The following is an 11,837-nucleotide window of genomic DNA, read 5'->3' on the forward strand; positions in this document are numbered from 1 at the left end:
CGTTATGTATTATCTTCGTTTTACCTGAAAGTCAAAGAAGGCGGGAGAAGGAAGGGTAATATGGAAAACACGCTCTCGGTTAAATATTAAACGGTATAGGAGGGATTTATCATCCCCGTCGAGGAACTGATAGCGTGTCAAAGCGGCGCAATCAAGGAAAGTTGTATGGAGCGGGGGATCTCCTTCGCGGCTTGGTACTACAATTTTTTTTGCTATGTGAGTGGCATAGATCCCACCAAAGAAATCCCCTTTCATTAGAATTATTATTCAGCCTCCTTGCTATTATAGCTCCCATGTTGAAACTTCTATCACACGTTAATGCAATCTTAAGAATACTAAGGTCGGGTGCGCAGAGGTGACAGTGCTCGATCTTGCCGTTAATGCATCTACCTATGAAGAGGGCAAAGTAATGTAAGGCAGGAAAATGAATGCTCTCCATGGTAGCCTGCGTAATATCTCTAGTTTCTCCGATAGTTATACGAGAGAAAAAATCTCTAACCGAAGATTTAGGAGGATCATTGAGTCTACCCCAAAGAGGTATCTTGCAAATTCTATTGAAATCCTCTAAATCCATGGTATACGATTTGTCATAGAGATCAAACATTACGGATGTGTCACGGCCAGCTAAAAATTTGAATCTATGAACAAAAGAGGCAGTGAGAGTAGCATAGTGTTCACATTTATCGGAGATGAATTCTTCAAGTCCGACGTTGTGAACAAGTGTATCAAACTCGTCTTTGAAACCCGCCTCGATCATGAATTCATCAGAAGCCCATTCACATGGTTGTACCTGTGCGTTCCTCGGTTGGTAAAGATCGGGCTCCCGAATCGCGAGACAGGGACCTCTCTTGCTTGAGGAACCACCATGATAACTTTTCCTGAACATCTTCCTTATCTGAAATTTTTAGTGACTCAAAGGAAAAGTGAACAAGGCTCAACTAAACTCATAGCAACTACTCCGACAAGTGACTAGAGGCCATATCACGCATAAAAACTACTTGGGACCAGCTAAAATTAGCATGCAAAGCTCAAGAACAGGGTCACCAAGGCAGCAAAAATACGCGAAGGATAAGGCACTAGAGCAAAAACTAATTGGACCAATGGAGGAGTCACATAGCAAGGAGCAATTTCCCCAAAATAGTTTGGTGAATGGGGCTTTGCACCAGGAGATCAAAAATCCCAGCAAGAAGAGCAAGAACATGGGTTTGAGCTGCGAAACAATTTTTTCTGGAGGTAGGAGAAGCAGATGGGAGCTAGAATGAGTGGATTGGGTGCACATGGGCCACACAAGCCTGGTAGGCGCGGCCAGAGGGGTGCCCGCGCCTCCAGGGCTTGTGGCCTACTGGTGCAGCTCCCTGACTAGCTCTTCGTCTCAGTATTTTTCAAAAATTGTAGAAAAAATCTTACTTGATTTTCATGGCATTCGGAGAACTTTTATTTTCGGGGTACTTTTCTACGGGACGCAAAAAGCAGAAAACATGCAAAACTGAACTAAATCTATCATTTTTCTTCTCAGCAACCGAAGGTGAAAGCTTGGAACACAGGTTTGTGACTCGTCGATTCATCCATCTCATGGTCATCGAAAGAAATCCGTCAATGAGGTTGATCAAGTCTCCTTGACAAACTTTTTCAAATCGCAAAAGGAAACGGAGAATTTTCGAATAGTCACTAGGTTACCCCAACAAGCAAATCATACTTCATCTTAACAGTAGGTATAGGGCATTCAAAGCTCCCAATAAGAATCACTGAAGTCTTTTCGATAGCATTGATGCAATGTACTCGATATTATTTCTTCGGAAAGTGCACTGTATGCTCCTTACTATTGACATGGAAAGTGACATTGCCTCTGTTGCAATCTATAACAACCCCTGCAGTGTTTAAAAAGGGTCTTCCAAGGATGCCCGCCATGGCATCATCCTCGGGAATATCCAGACTAACAAAGTCCGTTAAGATAGTGACGCTAGCAACCACAACAGGCACATCCTTGCAAATGCCGATAGGGAAAGCAGTTGATTTGTCGGCCATTTGCAGAGATATTTCAGTGGGTGTCAACTTATCCAGTTCAAGTCTACTATAAAGAGAGAGAGGCATAACACTAACACCGGCTCCAAGCACTACAGGAATCACCTTCTTTGCCGTCTACCATCACAGACCGCATAGACAAAATCCCGTACGGCAAAGACAAAACGACAGACGGCAAAGAATCTCACGGCCGGCAAAATTTCTGCGTCAGCCTACGACGGCATAGGACCTTATTTGCCGTCTGTCCGCCCAAAGCGGATGGAAAAGCTCTTTGTCGTCAGCTTTCCTTAGTAGCAGTCGGCAAAGTGCTCGAGACGGCAGCCGACAGGCGTTGCCTCCGTTAGGGGTTAACGGAGGCTTTGCCGTCTGCCTCCCCCTTTATCTTTGCCGTCTGCCTCCTCCTCCTCCCCCCCTGCATTCTTTGTCGTCTGCCTCCCCCTTTATCTTTGCCGTCTGCCTCCTCATCCTCCCGCCCCCTCCACTCTTTGCCGTCAGCCTCCTCCTCCCCCCTCCTCTGTGCCCTCTTATTTGTCGTCTGCCCACCCTGGAGGCAGACAGCAAAGGGCCTATATAGACACCCCAGGATGCACAGCTAGGTGCCATGTGGCACCTTTGCCATCTACCAGCTGATGGCACAGGTCTTTGCCATCAGCTGGCAGATGGCAAAGAGCCCATATAGTACCTGTTTTTTGTTTTATATTATTTCACAGCACATATATATATATATATATATATTTGACATCACATTTATATAATTCACCACACATATATGATATATAGTTCACCACACATATACTTGCCAACACATATATATAATTCACCGCACATATATGATATACATTTAAATCAATGTACATCCCCTTATATCGAAAGAACGAACATACAAAGTATTGCACTGTTTATCCATATATACATATACATATAGTTCGACATTGTTCATCAACTCAAATGAAAACTAGATGATATACATATAAAGTTCATCCATCGACATTGTTCAACTCCATGAATGCCAGCTTCCATGCATGTAGTATATCCAATCTACAAAAATGTGAGTAAGGAAGTCAGAAGAAGAAAAAAATATGATGTTTTTCAGCTAATTATGTCATTTTTAGCGGAAAACAAGCTAAGAATATAATATTCATGAGCTAACCAAGGTTCTTATGCCATTTTTAGCTTATTATGGCATTTTGGAGCTAAATGGGTTAATTAAAGCAAGGATGATATGAAAGAGGAGGAGGAGGAGAAGAAGAAGAAATCAAGAAGAAGGAGGAGAAGGACTAGAAGGTCCTTGGCCTTCTCCTCCTCCTCATCCTCCTCCTCCTTCTCCTTCTTCTCTTCTACTTCTTCTTCTTCTTCTTCTTTCTTTTCATTTTGCCTATTTCTTCTCCTCTTGTCCTCTTGTTGGAGCTAAATTACGTAATTATGTCTTTTTGGAGCTAAATGGGTTAATTATCCCATTTTAGAGGAAAACAAGCTAAGTATATAATATTCATGAGCTAACCAAGGTTCTTATGCCATTTTGAGCTTATTATGGTATTTTGGAGCTAAATGGGATAATTATATCATTGTTGGGGAAATTAAAGCAAGGATAATATGAAAGAGGAGAAGAAATAGGAGGTGGAGGAGAAGAAGAAGAAATCAAAAAGAAGGAGGAGAAGGACTAGAAGGTCCTTGGCCTCCTCCTGCTCCTCCTACTCCTCCTCCTTCTCCTTCTTCTCTTCTTCTTCTTCTTTTTCTTCTTCTTTCTTTTCATTTTGCCTACTTCTTCTCCTCTTCTCCTCTTGTTTGAGCTAAATTACCTAATTATGTCTTTTTGGAGCTAAATGGGTTAATTATCCCATTTTAGAGGAAAACAAGCTAAGTATATAATATTCATGAGCTAACCAAGGTTCTTATGCCATTTTGAGCTTATTATGGTACTTTGGAGCTAAATGGGCAAATTATGTCATTGTTGGGGAAATTAAAGCAAGGATAATATGAAAGAGGAGAAGAAAGAGGAGGAGGAGGAGAAGAAGAAGAAATCAAGAAGAAGGAGGAGAAGGAGGAGAAGGAGGAGGAGGAGAAGGAATAGAAGGTCCTTGGCCTTCTCCTTCTCCTTCTCCTCCTCCTCCTTCTCCTTCTTCTCTTCTTCTTCTTCTTCTTCTTCTTCTTTCTTTTCGTCTTTCCTATTTCTTCTCCTCTTGTTGGAGCTAAATTACCTAATTATGTCTTTTTGGAGCTAAATAGGTTAATTATCACATTTTATAGGAAAACAAGCTAAGTATATATTATTCATGAGCTAACAAAGGTTTTTATGCCATTTTGAGCTTATTATGGTATTTTGGAGCTAAATGGGATAATTATGTCGTTGTTGGGTAAATTAAAGCAAGGATAATATGAAAGAGGAGAAGAAATAGGAGGAGAAGGAAAAGAAGAAGAAATCAAGAAGAAGGAGGAGAAGGAGGAGAAGGAGGAGGAGGAGAAGGACTAGAAGCTCCTTGGCCTTCTCCTTCTCCTTCTCCTCCTCCTCCTTCTCCTTCTTCTATTCTTCTTCTTCTTCTTCTTTCTTTTCATTTTGCCTATTTCTTCCCCTCTTCTCCTCTTGTTCGAGCTAAATTACCTAATTATGTCTTTTTGGAGCGAAATGGGTTAATTATCCCATTTTAGAGGTAAACAAGCTAAGTATATAATATTCATGAGCTAACCAAGGTTCTTATGCCATTTTGAGCTTATTATGGTATTTTGGAGCTAAATGGGCTAATTATATCATTGTTGGGGAAATTGAAGCAAGGATGATATGAAAGAGGAGAAGAAAGAGGAGGAGGATGAGAAGAAGAAGAAATCAAGAAGAAGGAGGAGAAGGAGGAGAAGGAGGAGGAGGAGAAGGACTAGAAGGTCCTTGGCCTTCTCCTTCTCCTCCTCCTCCTCCTCCTTCTCCTTCTTCTCTTCTTCTTCTTCTTCTTCTTCTTCCTCTTTCTTTTCATTTTTCCTATTTCTTGTCCTCATCTCCTCTTGTTGGAGCTAAATTACCTAATTATGTCTTTTCGGAGCTAAATGGGCTAATTATCCCATTTTAGAGGAAAACAAGCTAAGTATATAATATTCATGAGCTAATCAAGGTTCTTATGCCGTTTTGAGGTTATTATGGCATTTTGGAGCTAAATGGGCTAATTATGTCATTGTTGGGGAAATTAAAGCAAGGATAATATGAAAGAGGAGAAGAAAGAGGAGGAGGAGGAGAAGAAGAAGAAATCAAGAAGAAGGAGGAGAAGTAGGAGGAGGAGAAGGACTAGAAGGTCCTTGGCCTTCTCCTCCTCCTTCTCCTCCTCCTCCTCCTCCTCCTCCTCCGCCTTCTCCTTCTCCTCCTCCTCCTCCTCCTTCTTCTTCTTCTTCTTCTTTCTTTTCATTTTTCCTGTTTATTCTCCTCTTCTCCTCTTCTTGGAGCTAAATTACCTAATTATGGCATTTTGGAGCTAAATGGGCTAATTTTGTCTTTTTGGGGAAATTAAAGCAAGGATAATATGAAAGAGGAGAAGAGAAACTTACCGTAGTGGTCATCAAGGAGGAGAAACACCACGGTTGCTCGCGGCGGCTTCGTTTGGAGACGGTTTCCCTGGAGAAGGGTTTTGCGATGCCGCTCGGGAGTTATTCTGCACAGAAGATATTTTGCAATGTCTCAGTTAGCATGATGACACTCAATTATTAATACTAGTTTATAATGAAACTCACCGTGCCAATCGAAGAGAAGACGGGCATCGGCGGAGGGACTTGACCGCTCTTCTCGCATAGACCCTGAAGAGTGGGTCGTATTAGTTAGTAATGAAAGAGACATTACACACATGATTTGGCTAATGTGAAAAAAACATACCACAAAAAGCTCGTACAGGGCCCGTTGACCCGCCTCATTCCGGGCCCTCTCCTCCTCAAGCAATCGTGCTGTGGTCTGGTCCCTCTCATCAAGAGCAGCCTGGCTTGCCAATCTCTCTTTCTCAAGAGCAGCGTGGTTTGCCGCTCTCTCTTTCTGAAGAGCGGCCTGAAACACCATTCCTCACTACCACAGTAATGATCTATGGTGACACACATAATGAAATGGATGAAAGTGTTCTTAGTCCGTACAACTAACCTCGATGGCAAGTTCAATTGGCCGTGGACGACGCGTTATCTCAGGACAGCTGCTCGACAGGCGCACCTTGATCTCAGGAAGAGTGAGTGGACAACGTATTATCCCATCTCCAATGGCTATCGCGCCATGGGGCCTCCCGCCACCAGATATCATCACCAACTCTGGATCCAAAGGTTCCTGGCTAGGGTTAAAGTCATCCCCTTTCGTAGCCTTTCCGCGTCCCTGTATGCTACGAGCTTATGGTGGGATGATATGTTGGTGAAGTTATTGGGATCATCCAGGTCAGACTCAGAGAATGCCTTCGCCTTCTTGTACGAGGCAGTATGTGCCATGCCATAAAGGTCGTACAAGTGTGGCATCTCAGTCTTATTGTGATGCGCCTAAAAGAGAGGAACACAATATTAGCACCAAGAATGAATTGCATGAATCATGAAGCAAATCACATACCCAGTTTCGTCCAAACTGAAGTAAGTTGGCGCTGCCTTGATGGTGTGGCACACCAACCATTTGTCTACGCCGATCCTTCGCATTCTCGTGGAAGGCTCGCGAGCTGCCTATGCACCAATCATCAACCAACGCCTCCCAACAATCCATCTTATCCGCACACCATCTCGGGGGCACCTGTAAGTTATTAGAAAGAATTTTCAGCGCTACGCCTATGAATGAAATCAAGAAAACTATGTAGAAGGACTTAAGAACAGGTAATTACCTTCATGTATTGCTCCTTCTTCAGAAACTTTCCGCGGCAATCCTTCTTCTGCTTCTTAATACCACGCGTGGCGTAGTAATCTCAAATAGCCTGCGGCCGAGCCTTGTGGCGCAAGTTCTGTAGTAACCGCCTACACTCGGCCTCGAGAACCCTGGCCGCCTCCTCCTCATATCCATCCTCACACCTATAGAAGGTCTGCAATCAAACGTGAAAACACCGATTAGTACAATAATTAGCTATATTGTTAATTTTAGATTCTGTAAAAGGATAATTTACCCAAAAGCTCTTGATCACCATCTCGGCCCTCGTGTGGCACAAGACACCATCTATAATCTACTCCGGCGGGGCCTGCGCAGCCTGGTAGTGGTCCCAGGAAAATCCTAGTGTAGGAACCTGACCCTCACCAGGCAACGTGACAAACCCCGGGAAATTTGTGCGGCAAAGCACACCAAGGACGGAGTTCGGCCTGTGGACTCCAAGAGGGTGTACCCATCCCCTACAGTATGATAAGTTCAACACATTAGATATTTGAACAAACTTGAAGGCAAAAGCTAAAAAAAGGGTAAACGTACTTACCTATCTCCTTTAGGTTTAATCACCGGCCTCTGCTCGCGGTTAGCCGGGGCGACCGGGAGACGTGTACAACCACGCTTGTACACGGTGGCCCCGTCCACCTGCACATCGCCCTCACTATCCATAAGCTCATCCCCGCCATCCCCGCCCCCTGAGCTACCCGGACCCTCGGTCCAATCCGGCAACTCGGTACGATCCAGCCAGGTCTCCCATCCGGGCCTCTCCACGTCGGGTGAAGCCTCCGGAACCGTAGTCTCCTCCGACTGCTCCTCGGCCGAATGCACCTCGACCCGAGGCTGCTCCTGGACCGGAGTCTCGTGGGACGAATGCCCGTCAACAACAGGCTCCTGGAACGGAGTCCGTGTAGCCTCCTCCGCAAACGGGTCGACCATACTAGTCCTATGCTCGGGTGAATGAGCTGGTGGTGGTGGCGAGGACGGTTCAACAGTCCTCCTGGATCTTCCGCGGCCACCACCTCTCCTTCTACCCTTCCAGTGGGCAATGCCGCCGACGAAGAAGAACCCACGGGTGGTGTCGACAGACTGTTTGCCAAGGCTCTACGGAGAGATAGGGGTGGAAGGGAAGTACCACCCCTCGTGCGGGGTGCTTGGGAAGAACCCGTCGAGCGATCTGGACCAGCGCCCACCATCTTTCCACACCTGGTGACCTGCCATGATAAAGATTAAAAGAAATTATTACAACGTAAAAAATTTGAATAAGTGACATGAATAATAATATGTACATGAATAATGAAGATTAAAAAATATATAATTTAAGTTGTGAATCTTACAAACTAATAATCATCATCAATAAATGCATCATCATCATCACTATCACGCATGTCTTCATGAATGACGTGCTCGTCGGGTTCAATGGTGTGAAGTTGTGAAAGGCCGTCCTTTAATCCTTGAAGCATTGAGAGGTCATCGGCATCAGTAACCTCTACGAGTTCCAGGTCTTCTGGTTCCGGCTCAGGGCTGGAGTCGGATTCATTGTCGCTGTCTATTTCCATGTTCTTGGGTGAAGCATGGCGGTTCTTGAAACGTTTCTTGGAAAGACGTGTTTCTTGGAAGAATTCTCCATCATATGTGTCTGGGTTAATGTGAGGTTCATAATCCTATTCATTTGGGAGAGGTGGTCTGATATGTGGCGGCACTTCATAAACAACATACCAACCTTCCAGATTCTTATCCGTTTGGCATGCCCACGGTAGATAGAAAACTTGGGTCGCCTGTTGAGTCGTAATATAGACATCGGGAACATCTAAATGGGTGTTTGGATTGATTTCGACTAGTCCTATATGTTCATGAGTCCTTCTAGTCTTTTTCGGCTGGAACCAATAACATTTGAAGTCTACGACGTGCGGTGGGTTTTCACCATAGAATTGAAGTTCATAAATTGCTTCAACTCTTCCATAATACTCGTGTACACCTTCGCCGACAACAGAGACACCACAATTTGTAGATTTCCGCTCGGGCATAGATAGCTCTTTGCCAAAGGTACGAAAGAGATACCCGTTGATGTTGTATTTCTCAAATGAACGGACCTTATAGTCAAAACCATTAGCAACTTGTCTCAATTCGGCGTCCATAGACTCTGAATTAACCTACAAGTTTAATACGAAACGGTTGTTGCATTAGCCCCAAGTTAGACCAAGAATGAAATGGTCCATTATTGATAATTACCGTTTGTTTGAACCAAGAGATGAAACCGGGATAGCCGCCTCCTGTCTTTGACAGAAGCTCATACTCTTCGACGGAATCATTTTCGATCACCGCTCCATCCGAGAATTTGACGATGTAACGGCTGTTTGCAATATCCGGGAATAAGAGTAGTTCAAATGAATTAGAAGTTACGGGAAAATGTGCCGAGAACTCACTCGATGTACGGCCGCACTTCTGTTAGGTTGTTGAAGATATACAACGAAATGTTCCGCCATTCTTTGACATCCAACGTTATTGGTTTTGAAGCACCGGCTGGTGCGAGCTTCCCTTGGAATAGGCTGAGGTTGGACCCACCTTTTTTAGGGTCTGCATCATTGTGCCGAGGCTTCGGATTATGCAAATGATGATTTTTGGCTTCGTAGTGTGCTGTCACAAAGTTTGCCACCTTCTCAGTAATGAATGCCTCAGCCATCGATGCTTCAATTCTATGCTTATTTTTACATTTAGCTCGAAGGGTCTTCTGCATCCTCTCAGTTGCATAGCACCAACGATCTTGCACGGGCCCACCCAATCTTGCCTCGGTCGGTAGATGTAAAATCAAATGCTGCATTGGATTAAAGAAGCCCGGTGGGAAGATCTTCTCTAACTTGCACAACAACTCTGGTGCAAACTCCTCCATGTCTTCTACCACGCCAGGCGACAATTCTTTCGCACAAAGAACATGGAAGAAATAGCTCAGCTCCGCCAGTACTAGCCATTCATCCTCTGGAATAAAGCCACGTAACATCACCGGCATTACCCGCTCTAGCCATATGTGCCAATCATGACTCTTGAGACCAAAGATTTTTAATTTTTCAAGACTCGCTCCCCTCTTTAGATTCGCTGCATACCCATCAGGGAACATCAAGTGCATTTTGACCCACAAGATAATTTCCCTCATAGCTGGCCTTCCAAGATTGAACGAGGCCTTTGGCTTCGACCACTTCTGCTTTCCTTTGCCTTCTCGCATGTTTTGTAACGGGCTATGACATAGTGTCTCTTGATCGACTCTAGCCTTAATATTATCCTTTGTCTTCCCATCTATGTCGAACAATGTACCAAAAATAGCCTCTCCGATATTCTTTTCAGTGTGCATCATGTCGATATTGTGTGGAAGAAGGAGGTCTTTGAAGTAAGGCAGATCCCAGAAGCATGGCTTGTGAGTCTAAGCGTGTTTTGAATTATACCCCTTGAATTACCCTGGACACTCTCGATCAGGCTCGAGGGCGTTTAACTGATCCAGGATGTGTTGGCCTATGAACGCAGGTGGTGCCAAGTTTTTGACAACTTTACCTTTGGTAAAGTTCTTCTTGTCTTTTCTGAACTGATGGTCAGGATCCAGGAACTGTCTATGCAAGTCAAAGCAAGAATACTTCCGACCCTCCTGAAACCAATGTAACTGAAGAGCTGCCTTGCATTGGGGGCACGGGAACCTTTCATGCACACACCATCCAGAGAATAGCACATACGCTGGCAAGTCATGCATAGAGTACATGTACCACACATGCATTTTGAAGTTTTCTTTTCTAGCGGCATCGTATGTCTTGACCCCATTATCCCAAGCTTCTTCCAATTCATCCTTAAGAGGTTGTAGGTACACATTCATATTCTTCCCCGGATAATTGGGCCCTGGAATTATCAATGTTAGAAATATGTTCTTTCTTTGCATAATCTGCCCCGGGGGGAGATTGAGTGGAATGACAAATACAGGCCAACAACTGTATTGGGTTGCCGTCATGCCGAAGGGATTAAAACCATCCGTGGCGGTGCAGACTCGAGGATTCCTTCGATCTGCCGCTTTATCCTGATGCAATCCATCGAAATGTGTCCACGCTTCCTCATCCGATGTGTGTACCATCATCTTTTCCCATCCGCATCTAGTTCGGTTCTTTTGGCCAATTTGTGCCATGTCATTTGTGTCGCTGTCTCTTCGACCATGAAAAGATGTTGAAGTCTTGGTACGATTGGCATATACCGAAGAACACTAACTGTGATTTTGGTCTGCCTCTTCTCACCCATACCGTTGTCTACCACAAGATACCTGCAAGACTCGCAATTGCGACAATAGTCCAAGTGTGCATACTCCTTCCTAAATAAGACACATCCTTTCTCACATGCATCTATCTTCTCATAGGGCATCTTAAGTACACGAAGTATTTTGTCCGACTGGTACACGTTTGCAGGCATGACATGGCCTTTGGGTAGGAAACGTCCAAATAGAGTCATCATCGCGTCGTAGCATTCTCTTCCCAAGTTGAACTGAGCCTTCAGAGCCAATACTTGTGCAATTGCATCCAGCTGACAGAGCTCAGTGTGCTCATGGAGTGGACATTTTGAAGACTCCAACATTTCATAAAAGGCCTTTGCAGATTCCTCCATCTCATCTTCCGAATCCCGAGCATCATCAAAGTCTTGCACCATGTCTTCGATCCCGGTACCATGCTCGTCCGTGCGACGACGGACCACCTCAGCTCTTGTGCGTTCTATAGACTCACCATGAAATGTCCACACCGTATAATTAGGCTTAAAACCCATCCTCTGCAGGTGTTTGATCATTACAGCTTCTGTCGTCTTTTTATAGTTGTCGCATCCAGGACAGGGGCAATAGTTTCTTTCCTTGCCATTTGCGAATGCGGCTTTCACAAATTCCTTTGTTTTTACAAACTATTCTTTCGTCATCTCTTTCTGACTAGGGTGACCGGTATACATCCACGCACGATCACTCATC

The sequence above is a fragment of the Hordeum vulgare genome, chromosome 7H (genome assembly GCF_904849725.1).
Source record: "Hordeum vulgare subsp. vulgare chromosome 7H, MorexV3_pseudomolecules_assembly, whole genome shotgun sequence".
In the NCBI taxonomy this organism is placed as follows: domain Eukaryota; kingdom Viridiplantae; phylum Streptophyta; class Magnoliopsida; order Poales; family Poaceae; genus Hordeum; species Hordeum vulgare.